Raw genomic sequence first — 27,474 nt, 5'->3', positions numbered from 1 at the left:
TGCGCCCACAGGAAAGCTGCCAGCACTGAAAGCTCTAGCTGGTTTTCACTGTCCCTTGGAACTGCATTCGCTGCCACTCAGACATTCGCGCTCTGCTAAAGCATTGCTTCGTAATGGGGCAACACTCTGTATCTCTCTCTGGCAGAGCCCGGCTGCCAAATTGGAAATGTCCAGAGATTGCGCCCACAGGAAAGCTGCCAGCACTGAAAGTTCTAGCTGGTTTTCACTGTCCCTTGGAACTGCATTCGCTGCCACACAGACATTCGCGCACTGCTAAAGCATTGCTTCGTAATGGGGCAACACTCTGTATCTCTCTCTGGCAGAGCCCGGCTGCCAAATTGGAAACGTCCAGAGATTGCGCCCACAGGAAAGCTGCCAGCCCTGAAAGCTCTAGCTGGTTTTCACTGTCCCTTGGAACTGCATTCGCTGCCACACAGACATTCGCGCTCTGCTAAAGCATTGCTTCGTAATGGGGCAACACTCTGTATCTCTCTCTGGCAGAGCCCGGCTGCCAAATTGGAAACGTCCAGAGATTGCGCCCACAGGAAAGCTGCCAGCACTGAAAGCTCTAGCTGGTTTTCACTGTCCCTTGGAACTGCATTCGCTGCCACACAGACATTCGTGCTCAGCTATAGCATTGCTTGGTAAGGGGGCAACATTCTTTATCTCTCTGTGGCAGAGCCCGGCTGCCAAATTGGAAACGTCCAGAGATTGCGCCCACAGGAAAGCTGCCAGCACTGAAAGCTCTAGCTGGTTTTCACTGTCCCTTGGAACTGCATTCGCTGCCACACAGACATTCGCGCTCTGCTAAAGCATTGCTTCGTAATGGGGCAACACTCTGTATCTCTCTCTGGCAGAGCCCGGCTGCCAAATTGGAAACGTCCAGAGATTGCGCCCACAGGAAAGCTGCCAGCACTGAAAGCTCTAGCTGGTTTTCACTGTCCCTTGGAACTGCATTCGCTGCCACACAGACATTCGCGCTCTGCTAAAGCATTGCTTCGTAATGGGGCAACACTCTGTATCTCTCTCTGGCAGAGCCCGGCTGCCAAATTGGAAACGTCCAGAGATTGCGCCCACAGGAAAGCTGCCAGCACTGAAAGCTCTAGCTGGTTTTCACTGTCCCTTGGAACTGCATTCGCTGCCACACAGACATTCGCGCTCTGCTAAAGCATTGCTTCGTAATGGGGCAACACTCTGTATCTCTCTCTGGCAGAGCCCGGCTGCCAAATTGGAAACGTCCAGACATTGCGCCCACAGGAAAGCTGCCAGCACTGAAAGCTCTAGCTGGTTTTCACTGTCCCTTGGAACTGCATTCGCTGCCACACAGACATTCGCGCTCTGCTAAAGCATTGCTTCGTAATGGGGCAACACTCTGTATCTCTCTCTGGCAGAGCCCGGCTGCCAAATTGGAAACGTCCAGAGATTGCGCCCACAGGAAAGCTGCCAGCACTGAAAGCTCTAGCTGGTTTTCACTGTCCCTTGGAACTGCATTCGCTGCCACACAGACATTCGCGCTCTGCTAAAGCATTGCTTCGTAATGGGGCAACACTCTGTATCTCTCTCTGGCAGAGCCCGGCTGCCAAATTGGAAACGTCCAGAGATTGCGCCCACAGGAAAGCTGCCAGCACTGAAAGCTCTAGCTGGTTTTCACTGTCCCTTGGAACTGCATTCGCTGCCACACAGACATTCGCGCTCTGCTAAAGCATTGCTTCGTAATGGGGCAACACTCTGTATCTCTCTCTGGCAGAGCCCGGCTGCCAAATTGGAAACGTCCAGAGATTGCGCCCACAGGAAAGCTGCCAGCACTGAAAGCTCTAGCTGGTTTTCACTGTCCCTTGGAACTGCATTCGCTGCCACACAGACATTCGTGCTCAGCTATAGCATTGCTTGGTAAGGGGGCAACATTCTTTATCTCTCTGTGGCAGAGCCCGGCTGCCAAATTGGAAACGTCCAGAGATTGCGCCCACAGGAAAGCTGCCAGCACTGAAAGCTCTAGCTGGTTTTCACTGTCCCTTGGAACTGCATTCGCTACCACACAGACATTCGCGCTCTGCTAAAGCGTTGCTTCGTAATGGGGCAACACTCTGTATCTCTCTCTGGCAGAGCCCGGCTGCCAAATTGGAAACGTCCAGAGATTGCGCCCACAGGAAAGCTGCCAGCACTGAAAGCTCTAGCTGGTTTTCACTGTCCCTTGGAACTGCATTCGCTGCCACACAGACATTCGCGCTCTGCTAAAGCATTGCTTGGTAAGGGGGCAACACTCTGTATCTCTCTCTGGCAGAGCCCGGCTGCCAAATTGGAAACGTCCAGAGATTGCGCCCACAGGAAAGCTGTCAGCCCTGAAAGCTCTAGCTGGTTTTCACTGTCCCTTGGAACTGCATTCGCTGCCACACAGACATTCGCGCTCTGCTAAAGCATTGCTTCGTAATGGGGCAACACTCTGTATCTCTCTCTGGCAGAGCCCGGCTGCCAAATTGGAAACGTCCAGACATTGCGCCCACAGGAAAGCTGCCAGCACTGAAAGCTCTAGCTGGTTTTCACTGTCCCTTGGAACTGCATTCGCTGCCACACAGACATTCGTGCTCAGCTATAGCATTGCTTGGTAAGGGGGCAACATTCTTTATCTCTCTGTGGCAGAGCCCGGCTGCCAAATTGGAAACGTCCAGAGATTGCGCCCACAGGAAAGCTGCCAGCACTGAAAGCTCTAGCTGGTTTTCACTGTCCCTTGGAACTGCATTCGCTGCCACACAGACATTCGTGCTCAGCTATAGCATTGCTTGGCAAGGGGGCAACACTCTGTATCTCTCTGTGGCAGAGCCCGGCTGCCAAATTGGAAACGTCCAGAGATTGCGCCCACAGGAAAGCTGCCAGCACTGAAAGCTCTAGCTGGTTTTCACTGTCCCTTGGAACTGCATTCGCTGCCACACAGACATTCGCGCTCAGCTATAGCATTGCTTGGTAAGGGGGCAACATTCTTTATCTCTCTGTGGCAGAGCCCGGCTGCCAAATTGGAAACGTCCAGAGATTGCGCCCACAGGAAAGCTGCCAGCACTGAAAGCTCTAGCTGGTTTTCACTGTCCCTTGGAACTGCATTCGCTGCCACACAGACATTCGCGCTCTGCTAAAGCATTGCTTCGTAATGGGGCAACACTCTGTATCTCTCTGTGGCAGAGCCCGGCTGCCAAATTGGAAACGTCCAGAGATTGCGCCCACAGGAAAGCTGCCAGCACGGAAAGCTCTAGCTGGTTTTCACTGTCCCTTGGAACTGCATTCGCTGCCACACAGACATTCGCGCTCTGCTAAAGCATTGCTTCGTAATGGGGCAACACTCTGTATCTCTCTCTGGCAGAGCCCGGCTGCCAAATTGGAAACGTCCAGAGATTGCGCCCACAGGAAAGCTGCCAGCCCTGAAAGCTCTAGCTGGTTTTCACTGTCCCTTGGAACTGCATTCGCTGCCACACAGACATTCGCGCTCTGCTAAAGCGTTGCTTCGTAATGGGGCAACACTCTGTATCTCTCTCTGGCAGAGCCCGGCTGCCAAATTGGAAACGTCCAGAGATTGTGCCCACAGGAAAGCTGCCAGCACTGAAAGCTCTAGCTGGTTTTCACTGTCCCTTGGAACTGCATTCGCTGCCACACAGACATTCGCGCTCTGCTAAAGCATTGCTTCCTAATGGGGCAACACTCTGTATCTCTCTCTGGCAGAGCCCGGCTGCCAAATTGGAAACGTCCAGACATTGCGCCCACAGGAAAGCTGCCAGCACTGAAAGCTCTAGCTGGTTTTCACTGTCCCTTGGAACTGCATTCGCTGCCACTCAGACATTCGCGCTCTGCTAAAGCATTGCTTCGTAATGGGGCAACATTCTGTATCTCTCTCTGGCAGAGCCCGGCTGCCAAATTGGAAACGTCCAGAGATTGCGCCCACAGGAAAGCTGCCAGCACTGAAAGCTCTAGCTGGTTTTCACTGTCCCTTGGAACTGCATTCGCTGCCACACAGACATTCGCGCTCTGCTAAAGCATTGCTTCCTAATGGGGCAACACTCTGTATCTCTCTCTGGCAGAGCCCGGCTGCCAAATTGGAAACGTCCAGAGATTGCGCCCACAGGAAAGCTGCCAGCACTGAAAGCTCTAGCTGGTTTTCACTGTCCCTTGGAACTGCATTCGCTGCCACACAGACATTCGTGCTCAGCTATAGCATTGCTTGGTAAGGGGGCAACATTCTTTATCTCTCTCTGGCAGAGCCCGGCTGCCAAATTGGAAACGTCCAGAGATTGCGCCCACAGGAAAGCTGCCAGCACTGAAAGCTCTAGCTGGTTTTCACATTCCCTTGGAACTGCATTCGCTGCCACACAGACATTCGCGCTCTGCTAAAGCATTGCTTCGTAATGGGGCAACACTCTGTATCTCTCTCTGGCAGAGCCCGGCTGCCAAATTGGAAACGTCCAGAGATTGCGCCCACAGGAAAGCTGCCAGCACTGAAAGCTCTAGCTGGTTTTCACTGTCCCTTGGAACTGCATTCGCTGCCACACAGACATTCGCGCTCTGCTAAAGCATTGCTTCGTAATGGGGCAACACTCTGTATCTCTCTCTGGCAGAGCCCGGCTGCCAAATTGGAAACGTCCAGAGATTGCGCCCACAGGAAAGCTGCCAGCACTGAAAGCTCTAGCTGGTTTTCACTGTCCCTTGGAACTGCATTCGCTGCCACACAGACATTCGCGCTCTGCTAAAGCATTGCTTCCTAATGGGGCAACACTCTGTATCTCTCTCTGGCAGAGCCCGGCTGCCAAATTGGAAACGTCCAGACATTGCGCCCACAGGAAAGCTGCCAGCACTGAAAGCTCTAGCTGGTTTTCACTGTCCCTTGGAACTGCATTCGCTGCCACACAGACATTCGCGCTCTGCTAAAGCATTGCTTCGTAATGGGGCAACACTCTGTATCTCTCTCTGGCAGAGCCCGGCTGCCAAATTGGAAACGTCCAGAGATTGCGCCCACAGGAAAGCTGCCAGCACTGAAAGCTCTAGCTGGTTTTCACTGTCCCTTGGAACTGCATTCGCTGCCACACAGACATTCGCGCTCTGCTAAAGCATTGCTTCGTAATGGGGCAACACTCTGTATCTCTCTCTGGCAGAGCCCGGCTGCCAAATTGGAAACGTCCAGACATTGCGCCCACAGGAAAGCTGCCAGCACTGAAAGCTCTAGCTGGTTTTCACTGTCCCTTGGAACTGCATTCGCTGCCACACAGACATTCGCGCTCTGCTAAAGCATTGCTTCGTAATGGGGCAACACTCTGTATCTCTCTCTGGCAGAGCCCGGCTGCCAAATTGGAAACGTCCAGAGATTGCGCCCACAGGAAAGCTGCCAGCACTGAAAGCTCTAGCTGGTTTTCACTGTCCCTTGGAACTGCATTCGCTGCCACACAGACATTCGTGCTCAGCTATAGCATTGCTTGGTAAGGGGGCAACATTCTTTATCTCTCTGTGGCAGAGCCCGGCTGCCAAATTGGAAACGTCCAGAGATTGCGCCCACAGGAAAGCTGCCAGCACTGAAAGCTCTAGCTGGTTTTCACTGTCCCTTGGAACTGCATTCGCTACCACACAGACATTCGCGCTCTGCTAAAGCGTTGCTTCGTAATGGGGCAACACTCTGTATCTCTCTCTGGCAGAGCCCGGCTGCCAAATTGGAAACGTCCAGAGATTGCGCCCACAGGAAAGCTGCCAGCACTGAAAGCTCTAGCTGGTTTTCACTGTCCCTTGGAACTGCATTCGCTGCCACACAGACATTCGCGCTCTGCTAAAGCATTGCTTGGTAAGGGGGCAACACTCTGTATCTCTCTCTGGCAGAGCCCGGCTGCCAAATTGGAAACGTCCAGAGATTGCGCCCACAGGAAAGCTGTCAGCCCTGAAAGCTCTAGCTGGTTTTCACTGTCCCTTGGAACTGCATTCGCTGCCACACAGACATTCGCGCTCTGCTAAAGCATTGCTTCGTAATGGGGCAACACTCTGTATCTCTCTCTGGCAGAGCCCGGCTGCCAAATTGGAAACGTCCAGACATTGCGCCCACAGGAAAGCTGCCAGCACTGAAAGCTCTAGCTGGTTTTCACTGTCCCTTGGAACTGCATTCGCTGCCACACAGACATTCGTGCTCAGCTATAGCATTGCTTGGTAAGGGGGCAACATTCTTTATCTCTCTGTGGCAGAGCCCGGCTGCCAAATTGGAAACGTCCAGAGATTGCGCCCACAGGAAAGCTGCCAGCACTGAAAGCTCTAGCTGGTTTTCACTGTCCCTTGGAACTGCATTCGCTGCCACACAGACATTCGTGCTCAGCTATAGCATTGCTTGGCAAGGGGGCAACACTCTGTATCTCTCTGTGGCAGAGCCCGGCTGCCAAATTGGAAACGTCCAGAGATTGCGCCCACAGGAAAGCTGCCAGCACTGAAAGCTCTAGCTGGTTTTCACTGTCCCTTGGAACTGCATTCGCTGCCACACAGACATTCGCGCTCAGCTATAGCATTGCTTGGTAAGGGGGCAACATTCTTTATCTCTCTGTGGCAGAGCCCGGCTGCCAAATTGGAAACGTCCAGAGATTGCGCCCACAGGAAAGCTGCCAGCACTGAAAGCTCTAGCTGGTTTTCACTGTCCCTTGGAACTGCATTCGCTGCCACACAGACATTCGCGCTCTGCTAAAGCATTGCTTCGTAATGGGGCAACACTCTGTATCTCTCTGTGGCAGAGCCCGGCTGCCAAATTGGAAACGTCCAGAGATTGCGCCCACAGGAAAGCTGCCAGCCCTGAAAGCTCTAGCTGGTTTTCACTGTCCCTTGGAACTGCATTCGCTGCCACACAGACATTCGCGCTCTGCTAAAGCGTTGCTTCGTAATGGGGCAACACTCTGTATCTCTCTCTGGCAGAGCCCGGCTGCCAAATTGGAAACGTCCAGAGATTGTGCCCACAGGAAAGCTGCCAGCACTGAAAGCTCTAGCTGGTTTTCACTGTCCCTTGGAACTGCATTCGCTGCCACACAGACATTCGCGCTCTGCTAAAGCATTGCTTCCTAATGGGGCAACACTCTGTATCTCTCTCTGGCAGAGCCCGGCTGCCAAATTGGAAACGTCCAGACATTGCGCCCACAGGAAAGCTGCCAGCACTGAAAGCTCTAGCTGGTTTTCACTGTCCCTTGGAACTGCATTCGCTGCCACTCAGACATTCGCGCTCTGCTAAAGCATTGCTTCGTAATGGGGCAACATTCTGTATCTCTCTCTGGCAGAGCCCGGCTGCCAAATTGGAAACGTCCAGAGATTGCGCCCACAGGAAAGCTGCCAGCACTGAAAGCTCTAGCTGGTTTTCACTGTCCCTTGGAACTGCATTCGCTGCCACACAGACATTCGCGCTCTGCTAAAGCATTGCTTCCTAATGGGGCAACACTCTGTATCTCTCTCTGGCAGAGCCCGGCTGCCAAATTGGAAACGTCCAGAGATTGCGCCCACAGGAAAGCTGCCAGCACTGAAAGCTCTAGCTGGTTTTCACTGTCCCTTGGAACTGCATTCGCTGCCACACAGACATTCGTGCTCAGCTATAGCATTGCTTGGTAAGGGGGCAACATTCTTTATCTCTCTCTGGCAGAGCCCGGCTGCCAAATTGGAAACGTCCAGAGATTGCGCCCACAGGAAAGCTGCCAGCACTGAAAGCTCTAGCTGGTTTTCACATTCCCTTGGAACTGCATTCGCTGCCACACAGACATTCGCGCTCTGCTAAAGCATTGCTTCGTAATGGGGCAACACTCTGTATCTCTCTCTGGCAGAGCCCGGCTGCCAAATTGGAAACGTCCAGAGATTGCGCCCACAGGAAAGCTGCCAGCACTGAAAGCTCTAGCTGGTTTTCACTGTCCCTTGGAACTGCATTCGCTGCCACACAGACATTCGCGCTCTGCTAAAGCATTGCTTCGTAATGGGGCAACACTCTGTATCTCTCTCTGGCAGAGCCCGGCTGCCAAATTGGAAACGTCCAGAGATTGCGCCCACAGGAAAGCTGCCAGCACTGAAAGCTCTAGCTGGTTTTCACTGTCCCTTGGAACTGCATTCGCTGCCACTCAGACATTCGCGCTCTGCTAAAGCATTGCTTCCTAATGGGGCAACACTCTGTATCTCTCTCTGGCAGAGCCCGGCTGCCAAATTGGAAATGTCCAGAGATTGCGCCCACAGGAAAGCTGCCAGCACTGAAAGTTCTAGCTGGTTTTCACTGTCCCTTGGAACTGCATTCGCTGCCACACAGACATTCGCGCTCTGCTAAAGCATTGCTTCGTAATGGGGCAACACTCTGTATCTCTCTCTGGCAGAGCCCGGCTGCCAAATTGGAAACGTCCAGAGATTGCGCCCACAGGAAAGCTGCCAGCACTGAAAGCTCTAGCTGGTTTTCACTGTCCCTTGGAACTGCATTCGCTGCCACACAGACATTCGCGCTCTGCTAAAGCATTGCTTCGTAATGGGGCAACACTCTGTATCTCTCTCTGGCAGAGCCCGGCTGCCAAATTGGAAACGTCCAGACATTGCGCCCACAGGAAAGCTGCCAGCACTGAAAGCTCTAGCTGGTTTTCACTGTCCCTTGGAACTGCATTCGCTGCCACACAGACATTCGCGCTCTGCTAAAGCATTGCTTCGTAATGGGGCAACACTCTGTATCTCTCTCTGGCAGAGCCCGGCTGCCAAATTGGAAACGTCCAGAGATTGCGCCCACAGGAAAGCTGCCAGCCCTGAAAGCTCTAGCTGGTTTTCACTGTCCCTTGGAACTGCATTCGCTGCCACACAGACATTCGCGCTCTGCTAAAGCATTGCTTCGTAATGGGGCAACACTCTGTATCTCTCTCTGGCAGAGCCCGGCTGCCAAATTGGAAACGTCCAGAGATTGCGCCCACAGGAAAGCTGCCAGCACTGAAAGCTCTAGCTGGTTTTCACTGTCCCTTGGAACTGCATTCGCTGCCACACAGACATTCGCGCTCTGCTAAAGCATTGCTTCGTAATGGGGCAACACTCTGTATCTCTCTCTGGCAGAGCCCGGCTGCCAAATTGGAAACGTCCAGAGATTGCGCCCACAGGAAAGCTGCCAGCACTGAAAGCTCTAGCTGGTTTTCACTGTCCCTTGGAACTGCATTCGCTGCCACACAGACATTCGCGCTCTGCTAAAGCATTGCTTCGTAATGGGGCAACACTCTGTATCTCTCTCTGGCAGAGCCCGGCTGCCAAATTGGAAACGTCCAGACATTGCGCCCACAGGAAAGCTGCCAGCACTGAAAGCTCTAGCTGGTTTTCACTGTCCCTTGGAACTGCATTCGCTGCCACACAGACATTCGCGCTCTGCTAAAGCATTGCTTCGTAATGGGGCAACACTCTGTATCTCTCTCTGGCAGAGCCCGGCTGCCAAATTGGAAACGTCCAGACATTGCGCCCACAGGAAAGCTGCCAGCACTGAAAGCTCTAGCTGGTTTTCACTGTCCCTTGGAACTGCATTCGCTGCCACACAGACATTCGCGCTCTGCTAAAGCATTGCTTCGTAATGGGGCAACACTCTGTATCTCTCTCTGGCAGAGCCCGGCTGCCAAATTGGAAACGTCCAGAGATTGCGCCCACAGGAAAGCTGCCAGCACTGAAAGCTCTAGCTGGTTTTCACTGTCCCTTGGAACTGCATTCGCTGCCACACAGACATTCGCGCTCTGCTAAAGCATTGCTTCGTAATGGGGCAACACTCTGTATCTCTCTCTGGCAGAGCCCGGCTGCCAAATTGGAAACGTCCAGAGATTGCGCCCACAGGAAAGCTGCCAGCACTGAAAGCTCTAGCTGGTTTTCACTGTCCCTTGGAACTGCATTCGCTGCCACACAGACATTCGCGCTCTGCTAAAGCATTGCTTCGTAATGGGGCAACACTCTGTACCTCTCTCTGGCAGAGCCCGGCTGCCAAATTGGAAACGTCCAGAGATTGCGCCCACAGGAAAGCTGCCAGCACTGAAAGCTCTAGCTGGTTTTCACTGTCCCTTGGAACTGCATTCGCTGCCACACAGACATTCGCGCTCTGCTAAAGCATTGCTTCGTAATGGGGCAACACTCTGTATCTCTCTCTGGCAGAGCTCGGCTGCCAAATTGGAAACGTCCAGAGATTGCGCCCACAGGAAAGCTGCCAGCACTGAAAGTTCTAGCTGGTTTTCACTGTCCCTTGGAACTGCATTCGCTGCCACACAGACATTCATGCTCAGCTATAGCATTGCTTGGCAAGGGGGCAACACTCTGTATCTCTCTGTGGCAGAGCCCGGCTGCCAAATTGGAAACGTCCAGAGATTGCGCCCACAGGAAAGCTGCCAGCACTGAAAGCTCTAGCTGGTTTTCACTGTCCCTTGGAACTGCATTCGCTGCCACACAGACATTCGCGCTCTGCTAAAGCATTGCTTCGTAATGGGGCAACACTCTGTATCTCTCTCTGGCAGAGCCCGGCTGCCAAATTGGAAACGTCCAGACATTGCGCCCACAGGAAAGCTGCCAGCACTGAAAGCTCTAGCTGGTTTTCACTGTCCCTTGGAACTGCATTCGCTGCCACACAGACATTCGCGCTCTGCTAAAGCGTTGCTTCGTAATGGGGCAACACTCTGTATCTCTCTCTGGCAGAGCCCGGCTGCCAAATTGGAAACGTCCAGACATTGCGCCCACAGGAAAGCTGCCAGCACTGAAAGCTCTAGCTGGTTTTCACTGTCCCTTGGAACTGCATTCGCTGCCACACAGACATTCGCGCTCTGCTAAAGCATTGCTTCGTAATGGGGCAACACTCTGTATCTCTCTCTGGCAGAGCCCGGCTGCCAAATTGGAAATGTCCAGAGATTGCGCCCACAGGAAAGCTGCCAGCACTGAAAGTTCTAGCTGGTTTTCACTGTCCCTTGGAACTGCATTCGCTGCCACACAGACATTCGCGCTCTGCTAAAGCATTGCTTCGTAATGGGGCAACACTCTGTATCTCTCTCTGGCAGAGCCCGGCTGCCAAATTGGAAACGTCCAGAGATTGCGCCCACAGGAAAGCTGCCAGCACTGAAAGCTCTAGCTGGTTTTCACTGTCCCTTGGAACTGCATTCGCTGCCACACAGACATTCGCGCTCTGCTAAAGCATTGCTTCCTAATGGGGCAACACTCTGTATCTCTCTCTGGCAGAGCCCGGCTGCCAAATTGGAAACGTCCAGACATTGCGCCCACAGGAAAGCTGCCAGCACTGAAAGCTCTAGCTGGTTTTCACTGTCCCTTGGAACTGCATTCGCTGCCACACAGACATTCGTGCTCAGCTATAGCATTGCTTGGTAAGGGGGCAACATTCTGTATCTCTCTGTGGCAGAGCCCGGCTGCCAAATTGGAAACGTCCAGAGATTGCGCCCACAGGAAAGCTGCCAGCACTGAAAGCTCTAGCTGGTTTTCACTGTCCCTTGGAACTGCATTCGCTGCCACTCAGACATTCGCGCTCTGCTAAAGCATTGCTTCGTAATGGGGCAACACTCTGTATCTCTCTCTGGCAGAGCCCGGCTGCCAAATTGGAAATGTCCAGAGATTGCGCCCACAGGAAAGCTGCCAGCACTGAAAGTTCTAGCTGGTTTTCACTGTCCCTTGGAACTGCATTCGCTGCCACACAGACATTCGCGCTCTGCTAAAGCATTGCTTCGTAATGGGGCAACATTCTGTATCTCTCTCTGGCAGAGCCCGGCTTCCAAATTGGAAACGTCCAGAGATTGCGCCCACAGGAAAGCTGCCAGCACTGAAAGCTCTAGCTGGTTTTCACTGTCCCTTGGAACTGCATTCGCTGCCACACAGACATTCGCGCTCTGCTAAAGCATTGCTTCCTAATGGGGCAACACTCTGTATCTCTCTCTGGCAGAGCCCGGCTGCCAAATTGGAAACGTCCAGAGATTGCGCCCACAGGAAAGCTGCCAGCACTGAAAGCTCTAGCTGGTTTTCACTGTCCCTTGGAACTGCATTCGCTGCCACACAGACATTCGTGCTCAGCTATAGCATTGCTTGGTAAGGGGGCAACATTCTTTATCTCTCTCTGGCAGAGCCCGGCTGCCAAATTGGAAACGTCCAGAGATTGCGCCCACAGGAAAGCTGCCAGCACTGAAAGCTCTAGCTGGTTTTCACTGTCCCTTGGAACTGCATTCGCTGCCACACAGACATTCGCGCTCTGCTAAAGCATTGCTTCGTAATGGGGCAACACTCTGTATCTCTCTCTGGCAGAGCCCGGCTGCCAAATTGGAAACGTCCAGAGATTGCGCCCACAGGAAAGCTGCCAGCACTGAAAGCTCTAGCTGGTTTTCACTGTCCCTTGGAACTGCATTCGCTGCCACACAGACATTCGCGCTCTGCTAAAGCGTTGCTTCGTAATGGGGCAACACTCTGTATCTCTCTCTGGCAGAGCCCGGCTGCCAAATTGGAAACGTCCAGACATTGCGCCCACAGGAAAGCTGCCAGCACTGAAAGCTCTAGCTGGTTTTCACTGTCCCTTGGAACTGCATTCGCTGCCACACAGACATTCGCGCTCTGCTAAAGCATTGCTTCCTAATGGGGCAACACTCTGTATCTCTCTCTGGCAGAGCCCGGCTGCCAAATTGGAAATGTCCAGAGATTGCGCCCACAGGAAAGCTGCCAGCACTGAAAGTTCTAGCTGGTTTTCACTGTCCCTTGGAACTGCATTCGCTGCCACACAGACATTCGCGCTCTGCTAAAGCATTGCTTCCTAATGGGGCAACACTCTGTATCTCTCTCTGGCAGAGCCCGGCTGCCAAATTGGAAACGTCCAGAGATTGCGCCCACAGGAAAGCTGCCAGCACTGAAAGCTCTAGCTGGTTTTCACTGTCCCTTGGAACTGCATTCGCTGCCACACAGACATTCGCGCTCTGCTAAAGCATTGCTTCCTAATGGGGCAACACTCTGTATCTCTCTGTGGCAGAGCCCGGCTGCCAAATTGGAAACGTCCAGAGATTGCGCCCACAGGAAAGCTGCCAGCACTGAAAGCTCTAGCTGGTTTTCACTGTCCCTTGGAACTGCATTCGCTGCCACACAGACATTCGTGCTCAGCTATAGCATTGCTTGGTAAGGGGGCAACATTCTTTATCTCTCTCTGGCAGAGCCCGGCTGCCAAATTGGAAACGTCCAGAGATTGCGCCCACAGGAAAGCTGCCAGCACTGAAAGCTCTAGCTGGTTTTCACATTCCCTTGGAACTGCATTCGCTGCCACACAGACATTCGCGCTCTGCTAAAGCATTGCTTCGTAATGGGGCAACACTCTGTATCTCTCTCTGGCAGAGCCCGGCTGCCAAATTGGAAACGTCCAGAGATTGCGCCCACAGGAAAGCTGCCAGCACTGAAAGCTCTAGCTGGTTTTCACTGTCCCTTGGAACTGCATTCGCTGCCACTCAGACATTCGCGCTCTGCTAAAGCATTGCTTCGTAATGGGGCAACACTCTGTATCTCTCTCTGGCAGAGCCCGGCTGCCAAATTGGAAATGTCCAGAGATTGCGCCCACAGGAAAGCTGCCAGCACTGAAAGTTCTAGCTGGTTTTCACTGTCCCTTGGAACTGCATTCGCTGCCACACAGACATTCGCGCTCTGCTAAAGCATTGCTTCGTAATGGGGCAACATTCTGTATCTCTCTCTGGCAGAGCCCGGCTGCCAAATTGGAAACGTCCAGAGATTGCGCCCACAGGAAAGCTGCCAGCACTGAAAGCTCTAGCTGGTTTTCACTGTCCCTTGGAACTGCATTCGCTGCCACACAGACATTCGCGCTCTGCTAAAGCATTGCTTCCTAATGGGGCAACACTCTGTATCTCTCTCTGGCAGAGCCCGGCTGCCAAATTGGAAACGTCCAGAGATTGCGCCCACAGGAAAGCTGCCAGCACTGAAAGCTCTAGCTGGTTTTCACTGTCCCTTGGAACTGCATTCGCTGCCACACAGACATTCGTGCTCAGCTATAGCATTGCTTGGTAAGGGGGCAACATTATTTATCTCTCTCTGGCAGAGCCCGGCTGCCAAATTGGAAACGTCCAGAGATTGCGCCCACAGGAAAGCTGCCAGCACTGAAAGCTCTAGCTGGTTTTCACTGTCCCTTGGAACTGCATTCGCTGCCACACAGACATTCGCGCTCTGCTAAAGCATTGCTTCGTAATGGGGCAACACTCTGTATCTCTCTCTGGCAGAGCCCGGCTGCCAAATTGGAAACGTCCAGAGATTGCGCCCACAGGAAAGCTGCCAGCACTGAAAGCTCTAGCTGGTTTTCACTGTCCCTTGGAACTGCATTCGCTGCCACACAAACATTCGCGCTCTGCTAAAGCATTGCTTCCTAATGGGGCAACACTCTGTATCTCTCTCTGGCAGAGCCCGGCTGCCAAATTGGAAACGTCCAGAGATTGCGCCCACAGGAAAGCTGCCAGCACTGAAAGCTCTAGCTGGTTTTCACTGTCCCTTGGAACTGCATTCGCTGCCACACAGACATTCATGCTCAGCTATAGCATTGCTTGGCAAGGGGGCAACACTCTGTATCTCTCTGTGGCAGAGCCCGGCTGCCAAATTGGAAACGTCCAGAGATTGCGCCCACAGGAAAGCTGCCAGCACTGAAAGCTCTAGCTGGTTTTCACTGTCCCTTGGAACTGCATTCGCTGCCACACAGACATTCGCGCTCTGCTAAAGCGTTGCTTCGTAATGGGGCAACACTCTGTATCTCTCTCTGGCAGAGCCCGGCTGCCAAATTGGAAACGTCCAGACATTGCGCCCACAGGAAAGCTGCCAGCACTGAAAGCTCTAGCTGGTTTTCACTGTCCCTTGGAACTGCATTCGCTGCCACACAGACATTCGCGCTCTGCTAAAGCATTGCTTCCTAATGGGGCAACACTCTGTATCTCTCTCTGGCAGAGCCCGGCTGCCAAATTGGAAACGTCCAGACATTGCGCCCACAGGAAAGCTGCCAGCACTGAAAGCTCTAGCTGGTTTTCACTGTCCCTTGGAACTGCATTCGCTGCCACTCAGACATTCGCGCTCTGCTAAAGCATTGCTTCGTAATGGGGCAACACTCTGTATCTCTCTCTGGCAGAGCCCGGCTGCCAAATTGGAAATGTCCAGAGATTGCGCCCACAGGAAAGCTGCCAGCACTGAAAGTTCTAGCTGGTTTTCACTGTCCCTTGGAACTGCATTCGCTGCCACACAGACATTCGCGCTCTGCTAAAGCATTGCTTCGTAATGGGGCAACACTCTGTATCTCTCTCTGGCAGAGCCCGGCTGCCAAATTGGAAACGTCCAGAGATTGCGCCCACAGGAAAGCTGCCAGCACTGAAAGCTCTAGCTGGTTTTCACATTCCCTTGGAACTGCATTCGCTGCCACACAGACATTCGCGCTCTGCTAAAGCATTGCTTCCTAATGGGGCAACACTCTGTATCTCTCTCTGGCAGAGCCCGGCTGCCAAATTGGAAACGTCCAGACATTGCGCCCACAGGAAAGCTGCCAGCACTGAAAGCTCTAGCTGGTTTTCACTGTCCCTTGGAACTGCATTCGCTGCCACACAGACATTCGCGCTCTGCTAAAGCATTGCTTCGTAATGGGGCAACACTCTGTATCTCTCTCTGGCAGAGCCCGGCTGCCAAATTGGAAACGTCCAGAGATTGCGCCCACAGGAAAGCTGCCAGCACTGAAAGCTCTAGCTGGTTTTCACTCTCCCTTGGAACTGCATTCGCTGCCACTCAGACATTCGCGCTCTGCTAAAGCATTGCTTCGTAATGGGGCAACACTCTGTATCTCTCTCTGGCAGAGCCCGGCTGCCAAATTGGAAATGTCCAGAGATTGCGCCCACAGGAAAGCTGCCAGCACTGAAAGTTCTAGCTGGTTTTCACTGTCCCTTGGAACTGCATTCGCTGCCACACAGACATTCGCGCTCTGCTAAAGCATTGCTTCGTAATGGGGCAACATTCTGTATCTCTCTCTGGCAGAGCCCGGCTGCCAAATTGGAAACGTCCAGAGATTGCGCCCACAGGAAAGCTGCCAGCACTGAAAGCTCTAGCTGGTTTTCACTGTCCCTTGGAACTGCATTCGCTGCCACACAGACATTCGCGCTCTGCTAAAGCATTGCTTCCTAATGGGGCAACACTCTGTATCTCTCTCTGGCAGAGCCCGGCTGCCAAATTGGAAACGTCCAGAGATTGCGCCCACAGGAAAGCTGCCAGCACTGAAAGCTCTAGCTGGTTTTCACTGTCCCTTGGAACTGCATTCGCTGCCACACAGACATTCGCGCTCTGCTAAAGCATTGCTTGGTAAGGGGCCAACATTCTTTATCTCTCTCTGGCAGAGCCCGGCTGCCAAATTGGAAACGTCCAGAGATTGCGCCCACAGGAAAGCTGCCAGCACTGAAAGCTCTAGCTGGTTTTCACTGTCCCTTGGAACTGCATTCGCTGCCACACAGACATTCGCGCTCTGCTAAAGCATTGCTTCGTAATGGGGCAACACTCTGTATCTCTCTCTGGCAGAGCCCGGCTGCCAAATTGGAAACGTCCAGAGATTGCGCCCACAGGAAAGCTGCCAGCACTGAAAGCTCTAGCTGGTTTTCACTGTCCCTTGGAACTGCATTCGCTGCCACACAAACATTCGCGCTCTGCTAAAGCATTGCTTCGTAATGGGGCAACACTCTGTATCTCTCTCTGGCAGAGCCCGGCTGCCAAATTGGAAACGTCCAGAGATTGCGCCCACAGGAAAGCTGCCAGCACTGAAAGCTCTAGCTGGTTTTCACTGTCCCTTGGAACTGCATTCGCTGCCACACAGACATTCGCGCTCTGCTAAAGCATTGCTTCGTAATGGGGCAACACTCTGTATCTCTCTCTGGCAGAGCCCGGCTGCCAAATTGGAAACGTCCAGACATTGCGCCCACAGGAAAGCTGCCAGCACTGAAAGCTCTAGCTGGTTTTCACTGTCCCTTGGAACTGCATTCGCTGCCACACAGACATTCGCGCTCTGCTAAAGCGTTGCTTCGTAATGGGGCAACACTCTGTATCTCTCTCTGGCAGAGCCCGGCTGCCAAATTGGAAACGTCCAGACATTGCGCCCACAGGAAAGCTGCCAGCACTGAAAGCTCTAGCTGGTTTTCACTGTCCCTTGGAACTGCATTCGCTGCCACACAGACATTCGCGCTCTGCTAAAGCATTGCTTCGTAATGGGGCAACACTCTGTATCTCTCTCTGGCAGAGCCCGGCTGCCAAATTGGAAACGTCCAGACATTGCGCCCACAGGAAAGCTGCCAGCACTGAAAGCTCTAGCTGGTTTTCACTGTCCCTTGGAACTGCATTCGCTGCCACTCAGACATTCGCGCTCTGCTAAAGCATTGCTTCGTAATGGGGCAACACTCTGTATCTCTCTCTGGCAGAGCCCGGCTGCCAAATTGGAAATGTCCAGAGATTGCGCCCACAGGAAAGCTGCCAGCACTGAAAGTTCTAGCTGGTTTTCACTGTCCCTTGGAACTGCATTCGCTGCCACACAGACATTCGCGCTCTGCTAAAGCATTGCTTCGTAATGGGGCAACACTCTGTATCTCTCTCTGGCAGAGCCCGGCTGCCAAATTGGAAACGTCCAGAGATTGCGCCCACAGGAAAGCTGCCAGCACTGAAAGCTCTAGCTGGTTTTCACTGTCCCTTGGAACTGCATTCGCTGCCACACAGACATTCGCGCTCTGCTAAAGCATTGCTTCCTAATGGGGCAACACTCTGTATCTCTCTCTGGCAGAGCCCGGCTGCCAAATTGGAAACGTCCAGAGATTGCGCCCACAGGAAAGCTGCCAGCACTGAAAGCTCTAGCTGGTTTTCACTGTCCCTTGGAACTGCATTCGCTGCCACACAGACATTCGTGCTCAGCTATAGCATTGCTTCCTAATGGGGCAACATTCTTTATCTCTCTCTGGCAGAGCCCGGCTGCCAAATTGGAAACGTCCAGAGATTGCGCCCACAGGAAAGCTGCCAGCACTGAAAGCTCTAGCTGGTTTTCACATTCCCTTGGAACTGCATTCGCTGCCACACAGACATTCGCGCTCTGCTAAAGCATTGCTTCGTAATGGGGCAACACTCTGTATCTCTCTCTGGCAGAGCCCGGCTGCCAAATTGGAAACGTCCAGACATTGCGCCCACAGGAAAGCTGCCAGCACTGAAAGCTCTAGCTGGTTTTCACTGTCCCTTGGAACTGCATTCGCTGCCACACAGACATTCGCGCTCTGCTAAAGCATTGCTTCGTAATGGGGCAACACTCTGTATCTCTCTCTGGCAGAGCCCGGCTGCCAAATTGGAAACGTCCAGAGATTGCGCCCACAGGAAAGCTGCCAGCACTGAAAGCTCTAGCTGGTTTTCACTGTCCCTTGGAACTGCATTCGCTGCCACTCAGACATTCGCGCTCTGCTAAAGCATTGCTTCGTAATGGGGCAACACTCTGTATCTCTCTCTGGCAGAGCCCGGCTGCCAAATTGGAAATGTCCAGAGATTGCGCCCACAGGAAAGCTGCCAGCACTGAAAGTTCTAGCTGGTTTTCACTGTCCCTTGGAACTGCATTCGCTGCCACACAGACATTCGCGCTCTGCTAAAGCATTGCTTCGTAATGGGGCAACATTCTGTATCTCTCTCTGGCAGAGCCCGGCTGCCAAATTGGAAACGTCCAGAGATTGCGCCCACAGGAAAGCTGCCAGCACTGAAAGCTCTAGCTGGTTTTCACTGTCCCTTGGAACTGCATTCGCTGCCACACAGACATTCGCGCTCTGCTAAAGCATTGCTTCCTAATGGGGCAACACTCTGTATCTCTCTCTGGCAGAGCCCGGCTGCCAAATTGGAAACGTCCAGAGATTGCGCCCACAGGAAAGCTGCCAGCACTGAAAGCTCTAGCTGGTTTTCACTGTCCCTTGGAACTGCATTCGCTGCCACACAGACATTCGTGCTCAGCTATAGCATTGCTTGGTAAGGGGGCAACATTCTTTATCTCTCTCTGGCAGAGCCCGGCTGCCAAATTGGAAACGTCCAGAGATTGCGCCCACAGGAAAGCTGCCAGCACTGAAAGCTCTAGCTGGTTTTCACTGTCCCTTGGAACTGCATTCGCTGCCACACAGACATTCGCGCTCTGCTAAAGCATTGCTTCGTAATGGGGCAACACTCTGTATCTCTCTCTGGCAGAGCCCGGCTGCCAAATTGGAAACGTCCAGAGATTGCGCCCACAGGAAAGCTGCCAGCACTGAAAGCTCTAGCTGGTTTTCACTGTCCCTTGGAACTGCATTCGCTGCCACACAAACATTCGCGCTCTGCTAAAGCATTGCTTCGTAATGGGGCAACACTCTGTATCTCTCTCTGGCAGAGCCCGGCTGCCAAATTGGAAACGTCCAGAGATTGCGCCCACAGGAAAGCTGCCAGCACTGAAAGCTCTAGCTGGTTTTCACTGTCCCTTGGAACTGCATTCGCTGCCACACAGACATTCGCGCTCTGCTAAAGCATTGCTTCCTAATGGGGCAACACTCTGTATCTCTCTCTGGCAGAGCCCGGCTGCCAAATTGGAAACGTCCAGAGATTGCGCCCACAGGAAAGCTGCCAGCACTGAAAGCTCTAGCTGGTTTTCACTGTCCCTTGGAACTGCATTCGCTGCCACACAGACGTTCGTGCTCAGCTATAGCATTGCTTGGTAAGGGGGCAACATTCTTTATCTCTCTGTGGCAGAGCCCGGCTGCCAAATTGGAAACGTCCAGAGATTGCGCCCACAGGAAAGCTGCCAGCACTGAAAGCTCTAGCTGGTTTTCACTGTCCCTTGGAACTGCATTCGCTGCCACACAGACATTCGCGCTCTGCTAAAGCATTGCTTGGTAAGGGGGCAACACTCTGTATCTCTCTCTGGCAGAGCCCGGCTGCCAAATTGGAAACGTCCAGAGATTGCGCCCACAGGAAAGCTGTCAGCCCTGAAAGCTCTAGCTGGTTTTCACTGTCCCTTGGAACTGCATTCGCTGCCACACAGACATTCGCGCTCTGCTAAAGCATTGCTTCGTAATGGGGCAACACTCTGTATCTCTCTCTGGCAGAGCCCGGCTGCCAAATTGGAAACGTCCAGACATTGCGCCCACAGGAAAGCTGCCAGCACTGAAAGCTCTAGCTGGTTTTCACTGTCCCTTGGAACTGCATTCGCTGCCACACAGACATTCGTGCTCAGCTATAGCATTGCTTGGTAAGGGGGCAACATTCTTTATCTCTCTGTGGCAGAGCCCGGCTGCCAAATTGGAAACGTCCAGAGATTGCGCCCACAGGAAAGCTGCCAGCACTGAAAGCTCTAGCTGGTTTTCACTGTCCCTTGGAACTGCATTCGCTGCCACACAGACATTCGCGCTCTGCTAAAGCATTGCTTCGTAATGGGGCAACACTCTGTATCTCTCTCTGGCAGAGCCCGGCTGCCAAATTGGAAACGTCCAGAGATTGCGCCCACAGGAAAGCTGCCAGCACTGAAAGCTCTAGCTGGTTTTCACTGTCCCTTGGAACTGCATTCGCTGCCACACAGACATTCGCGCTCAGCTATAGCATTGCTTGGTAAGGGGGCAACATTCTTTATCTCTCTGTGGCAGAGCCCGGCTGCCAAATTGGAAACGTCCAGAGATTGCGCCCACAGGAAAGCTGCCAGCACTGAAAGCTCTAGCTGGTTTTCACTGTCCCTTGGAACTGCATTCGCTGCCACACAGACATTCGCGCTCTGCTAAAGCATTGCTTCGTAATGGGGCAACACTCTGTATCTCTCTGTGGCAGAGCCCGGCTGCCAAATTGGAAACGTCCAGAGATTGCGCCCACAGGAAAGCTGCCAGCACGGAAAGCTGTAGCTGGTTTTCACTGTCCCTTGGAACTGCATTCGCTGCCACACAGACATTCGCGCTCTGCTAAAGCATTGCTTCGTAATGGGGCAACACTCTGTATCTCTCTCTGGCAGAGCCCGGCTGCCAAATTGGAAACGTCCAGAGATTGCGCCCACAGGAAAGCTGCCAGCCCTGAAAGCTCTAGCTGGTTTTCACTGTCCCTTGGAACTGCATTCGCTGCCACACAGACATTCGCGCTCTGCTAAAGCGTTGCTTCGTAATGGGGCAACACTCTGTATCTCTCTCTGGCAGAGCCCGGCTGCCAAATTGGAAACGTCCAGAGATTGCGCCCACAGGAAAGCTGCCAGCACTGAAAGCTCTAGCTGGTTTTCACTGTCCCTTGGAACTGCATTCGCTGCCACACAGACATTCGCGCTCTGCTAAAGCATTGCTTCCTAATGGGGCAACACTCTGTATCTCTCTCTGGCAGAGCCCGGCTGCCAAATTGGAAACGTCCAGACATTGCGCCCACAGGAAAGCTGCCAGCACTGAAAGCTCTAGCTGGTTTTCACTGTCCCTTGGAACTGCATTCGCTGCCACTCAGACATTCGCGCTCTGCTAAAGCATTGCTTCGTAATGGGGCAACATTCTGTATCTCTCTCTGGCAGAGCCCGGCTGCCAAATTGGAAACGTCCAGAGATTGCGCCCACAGGAAAGCTGCCAGCACTGAAAGCTCTAGCTGGTTTTCACTGTCCCTTGGAACTGCATTCGCTGCCACACAGACATTCACGCTCTGCTAAAGCATTGCTTCCTAATGGGGCAACACTCTGTATCTCTCTCTGGCAGAGCCCGGCTGCCAAATTGGAAACGTCCAGAGATTGCGCCCACAGGAAAGCTGCCAGCACTGAAAGCTCTAGCTGGTTTTCACTGTCCCTTGGAACTGCATTCGCTGCCACACAGACATTCGTGCTCAGCTATAGCATTGCTTGGTAAGGGGGCAACATTCTTTATCTCTCTCTGGCAGAGCCCGGCTGCCAAATTGGAAACGTCCAGAGATTGCGCCCACAGGAAAGCTGCCAGCACTGAAAGCTCTAGCTGGTTTTCACATTCCCTTGGAACTGCATTCGCTGCCACACAGACATTCGCGCTCTGCTAAAGCATTGCTTCGTAATGGGGCAACACTCTGTATCTCTCTCTGGCAGAGCCCGGCTGCCAAATTGGAAACGTCCAGACATTGCGCCCACAGGAAAGCTGCCAGCACTGAAAGCTCTAGCTGGTTTTCACTGTCCCTTGGAACTGCATTCGCTGCCACACAGACATTCGCGCTCTGCTAAAGCATTGCTTCGTAATGGGGCAACACTCTGTATCTCTCTCTGGCAGAGCCCGGCTGCCAAATTGGAAACGTCCAGAGATTGCGCCCACAGGAAAGCTGCCAGCACTGAAAGCTCTAGCTGGTTTTCACTGTCCCTTGGAACTGCATTCGCTACCACTCAGACATTCGCGCTCTGCTAAAGCATTGCTTCGTAATGGGGCAACACTCTGTATCTCTCTCTGGCAGAGCCCGGCTGCCAAATTGGAAATGTCCAGAGATTGCGCCCACAGGAAAGCTGCCAGCACTGAAAGTTCTAGCTGGTTTTCACTGTCCCTTGGAACTGCATTCGCTGCCACACAGACATTCGCGCTCTGCTAAAGCATTGCTTCGTAATGGGGCAACACTCTGTATCTCTCTCTGGCAGAGCCCGGCTGCCAAATTGGAAACGTCCAGAGATTGCGCCCACAGGAAAGCTGCCAGCACTGAAAGCTCTAGCTGGTTTTCACTGTCCCTTGGAACTGCATTCGCTGCCACACAGACATTCGCGCTCTGCTAAAGCATTGCTTCGTAATGGGGCAACACTCTGTATCTCTCTCTGGCAGAGCCCGGCTGCCAAATTGGAAACGTCCAGAGATTGCGCCCACAGGAAAGCTGCCAGCACTGAAAGCTCTAGCTGGTTTTCACTGTCCCTTGGAACTGCATTCGCTGCCACACAGACATTCGCGCACTGCTAAAGCATTGCTTCGTAATGGGGCAACACTCTGTATCTCTCTCTGGCAGAGCCCGGCTGCCAAATTGGAAACGTCCAGAGATTGCGCCCACAGGAAAGCTGCCAGCCCTGAAAGCTCTAGCTGGTTTTCACTGTCCCTTGGAACTGCATTCGCTGCCACACAGACATTCGCGCTCTGCTAAAGCATTGCTTCGTAATGGGGCAACACTCTGTATCTCTCTCTGGCAGAGCCCGGCTGCCAAATTGGAAACGTCCAGAGACTGCGCCCACAGGAAAGCTGCCAGCACTGAAAGCTCTAGCTGGTTTTCACTGTCCCTTGGAACTGCATTCGCTGCCACACAGACATTCGTGCTCAGCTATAGCATTGCTTGGTAAGGGGGCAACATTCTTTATCTCTCTGTGGCAGAGCCCGGCTGCCAAATTGGAAACGTCCAGAGATTGCGCCCACAGGAAAGCTGCCAGCACTGAAAGCTCTAGCTGGTTTTCACTGTCCCTTGGAACTGCATTCGCTGCCACACAGACATTCGCGCTCTGCTAAAGCATTGCTTCGTAATGGGGCAACACTCTGTATCTCTCTCTGGCAGAGCCCGGCTGCCAAATTGGAAACGTCCAGAGATTGCGCCCACAGGAAAGCTGCCAGCACTGAAAGCTCTAGCTGGTTTTCACTGTCCCTTGGAACTGCATTCGCTGCCACACAGACATTCGCGCTCTGCTAAAGCATTGCTTCGTAATGGGGCAACACTCTGTATCTCTCTCTGGCAGAGCCCGGCTGCCAAATTGGAAACGTCCAGACATTGCGCCCACAGGAAAGCTGCCAGCACTGAAAGCTCTAGCTGGTTTTCACTGTCCCTTGGAACTGCATTCGCTGCCACACAGACATTCGCGCTCTGCTAAAGCATTGCTTCGTAATGGGGCAACACTCTGTATCTCTCTCTGGCAGAGCCCGGCTGCCAAATTGGAAACGTCCAGACATTGCGCCCACAGGAAAGCTGCCAGCACTGAAAGCTCTAGCTGGTTTTCACTGTCCCTTGGAACTGCATTCGCTGCCACACAGACATTCGCGCTCTGCTAAAGCATTGCTTCGTAATGGGGCAACACTCTGTATCTCTCTCTGGCAGAGCCCGGCTGCCAAATTGGAAACGTCCAGAGATTGCGCCCACAGGAAAGCTGCCAGCACTGAAAGCTCTAGCTGGTTTTCACTGTCCCTTGGAACTGCATTCGCTGCCACACAGACATTCGCGCTCTGCTAAAGCATTGCTTCGTAATGGGGCAACACTCTGTATCTCTCTCTGGCAGAGCCCGGCTGCCAAATTGGAAACGTCCAGAGATTGCGCCCACAGGAAAGCTGCCAGCACTGAAAGCTCTAGCTGGTTTTCACTGTCCCTTGGAACTGCATTCGCTGCCACACAGACATTCGCGCTCTGCTAAAGCATTGCTTCGTAATGGGGCAACACTCTGTATCTCTCTCTGGCAGAGCCCGGCTGCCAAATTGGAAACGTCCAGAGATTGCGCCCACAGGAAAGCTGCCAGCACTGAAAGCTCTAGCTGGTTTTCACTGTCCCTTGGAACTGCATTCACTGCCACACAGACATTCGTGCTCAGCTATAGCATTGCTTGGTAAGGGGGCAACATTCTTTATCTCTCTGTGGCAGAGCCCGGCTGCCAAATTGGAAACGTCCAGAGATTGCGCCCACAGGAAAGCTGCCAGCACTGAAAGCTCTAGCTGGTTTTCACTGTCCCTTGGAACTGCATTCGCTACCACACAGACATTCGCGCTCTGCTAAAGCGTTGCTTCGTAATGGGGCAACACTCTGTATCTCTCTCTGGCAGAGCCCGGCTGCCAAATTGGAAACGTCCAGAGATTGCGCCCACAGGAAAGCTGCCAGCACTGAAAGCTCTAGCTGGTTTTCACTGTCCCTTGGAACTGCATTCGCTGCCACACAGACATTCGCGCTCTGCTAAAGCATTGCTTGGTAAGGGGGCAACACTCTGTATCTCTCTCTGGCAGAGCCCGGCTGCCAAATTGGAAACGTCCAGAGATTGCGCCCACAGGAAAGCTGTCAGCCCTGAAAGCTCTAGCTGGTTTTCACTGTCCCTTGGAACTGCATTCGCTGCCACACAGACATTCGCGCTCTGCTAAAGCATTGCTTCGTAATGGGGCAACACTCTGTATCTCTCTCTGGCAGAGCCCGGCTGCCAAATTGGAAACGTCCAGACATTGCGCCCACAGGAAAGCTGCCAGCACTGAAAGCTCTAGCTGGTTTTCACTGTCCCTTGGAACTGCATTCGCTGCCACACAGACATTCGTGCTCAGCTATAGCATTGCTTGGTAAGGGGGCAACATTCTTTATCTCTCTGTGGCAGAGCCCGGCTGCCAAATTGGAAACGTCCAGAGATTGCGCCCACAGGAAAGCTGCCAGCACTGAAAGCTCTAGCTGGTTTTCACTGTCCCTTGGAACTGCATTCGCTGCCACACAGACATTCGCGCTCTGCTAAAGCATTGCTTCCTAATGGGGCAACACTCTGTATCTCTCTCTGGCAGAGCCCGGCTGCCAAATTGGAAACGTCCAGAGATTGCGCCCACAGGAAAGCTGCCAGCACTGAAAGCTCTAGCTGGTTTTCACTGTCCCTTGGAACTGCATTCGCTGCCACACAGACATTCGCGCTCAGCTATAGCATTGCTTGGTAAGGGGGCAACATTCTTTATCTCTCTGTGGCAGAGCCCGGCTGCCAAATTGGAAACGTCCAGAGATTGCGCCCACAGGAAAGCTGCCAGCACTGAAAGCTCTAGCTGGTTTTCACTGTCCCTTGGAACTGCATTCGCTGCCACACAGACATTCGCGCTCTGCTAAAGCATTGCTTCGTAATGGGGCAACACTCTGTATCTCTCTCTGGCAGAGCCCGGCTGCCAAATTGGAAACGTCCAGAGATTGCGCCCACAGGAAAGCTGCCAGCCCTGAAAGCTCTAGCTGGTTTTCACTGTCCCTTGGAACTGCATTCGCTGCCACACAGACATTCGCGCTCTGCTAAAGCGTTGCTTCGTAATGGGGCAACACTCTGTATCTCTCTCTGGCAGAGCCCGGCTGCCAAATTGGAAACGTCCAGAGATTGCGCCCACAGGAAAGCTGCCAGCACTGAAAGCTCTAGCTGGTTTTCACTGTCCCTTGGAACTGCATTCGCTGCCACACAGACATTCGCGCTCTGCTAAAGCATTGCTTCCTAATGGGGCAACACTCTGTATCTCTCTCTGGCAGAGCCCGGCTGCCAAATTGGAAACGTCCAGACATTGCGCCCACAGGAAAGCTGCCAGCACTGAAAGCTCTAGCTGGTTTTCACTGTCCCTTGGAACTGCATTCGCTGCCACTCAGACATTCGCGCTCTGCTAAAGCATTGCTTCGTAATGGGGCAACATTCTGTATCTCTCTCTGGCAGAGCCCGGCTGCCAAATTGGAAACGTCCAGAGATTGCGCCCACAGGAAAGCTGCCAGCACTGAAAGCTCTAGCTGGTTTTCACTGTCCCTTGGAACTGCATTCGCTGCCACACAGACATTCGCGCTCTGCTAAAGCATTGCTTCCTAATGGGGCAACACTCTGTCTCTCTCTCTGGCAGAGCCCGGCTGCCAAATTGGAAACGTCCAGAGATTGCGCCCACAGGAAAGCTGCCAGCACTGAAAGCTCTAGCTGGTTTTCACTGTCCCTTGGAACTGCATTCGCTGCCACACAGACATTCGTGCTCAGCTATAGCATTGCTTGGTAAGGGGGCAACATTCTTTATCTCTCTCTGGCAGAGCCCGGCTGCCAAATTGGAAACGTCCAGAGATTGCGCCCACAGGAAAGCTGCCAGCACTGAAAGCTCTAGCTGGTTTTCACATTCCCTTGGAACTGCATTCGCTGCCACACAGACATTCGCGCTCTGCTAAAGCATTGCTTCGTAATGGGGCAACACTCTGTATCTCTCTCTGGCAGAGCCCGGCTGCCAAATTGGAAACGTCCAGAGATTGCGCCCACAGGAAAGCTGCCAGCACTGAAAGCTCTAGCTGGTTTTCACTGTCCCTTGGAACTGCATTCGCTGCCACACAGACATTCGTGCTCAGCTATAGCATTGCTAGGTAAGGGGGCAACATTCTTTATCTCTCTGTGGCAGAGCCCGGCTGCCAAATTGGAAACGTCCAGAGATTGCGCCCACAGGAAAGCTGCCAGCACTGAAAGCTCTAGCTGGTTTTCACTGTCCCTTGGAACTGCATTCGCTGCCACACAGACATTCGTGCTCAGCTATAGCATTGCTTGGTAAGGGGGCAACATTCTTTATCTCTCTGTGGCAGAGCCCGGCTGCCAAATTGGAAACGTCCAGAGATTGCGCCCACAGGAAAGCTGCCAGCACTGAAAGCTCTAGCTGGTTTTCACTGTCCCTTGGAACTGCATTCGCTGCCACACAGACATTCGCGCTCTGCTAAAGCATTGCTTCGTAATGGGGCAACACTCTGTATCTCTCTCTGGCAGAGCCCGGCTGCCAAATTGGAAACGTCCAGAGATTGCGCCCACAGGAAAGCTGCCAGCACTGAAAGCTCTAGCTGGTTTTCACTGTCCCTTGGAAC

The sequence above is a fragment of the Mycteria americana genome, chromosome 22 (genome assembly GCF_035582795.1).
Source record: "Mycteria americana isolate JAX WOST 10 ecotype Jacksonville Zoo and Gardens chromosome 22, USCA_MyAme_1.0, whole genome shotgun sequence".
Lineage (NCBI taxonomy): Eukaryota > Metazoa > Chordata > Aves > Ciconiiformes > Ciconiidae > Mycteria > Mycteria americana.
Note: the sequence above shows the minus strand (reverse complement) of the source record.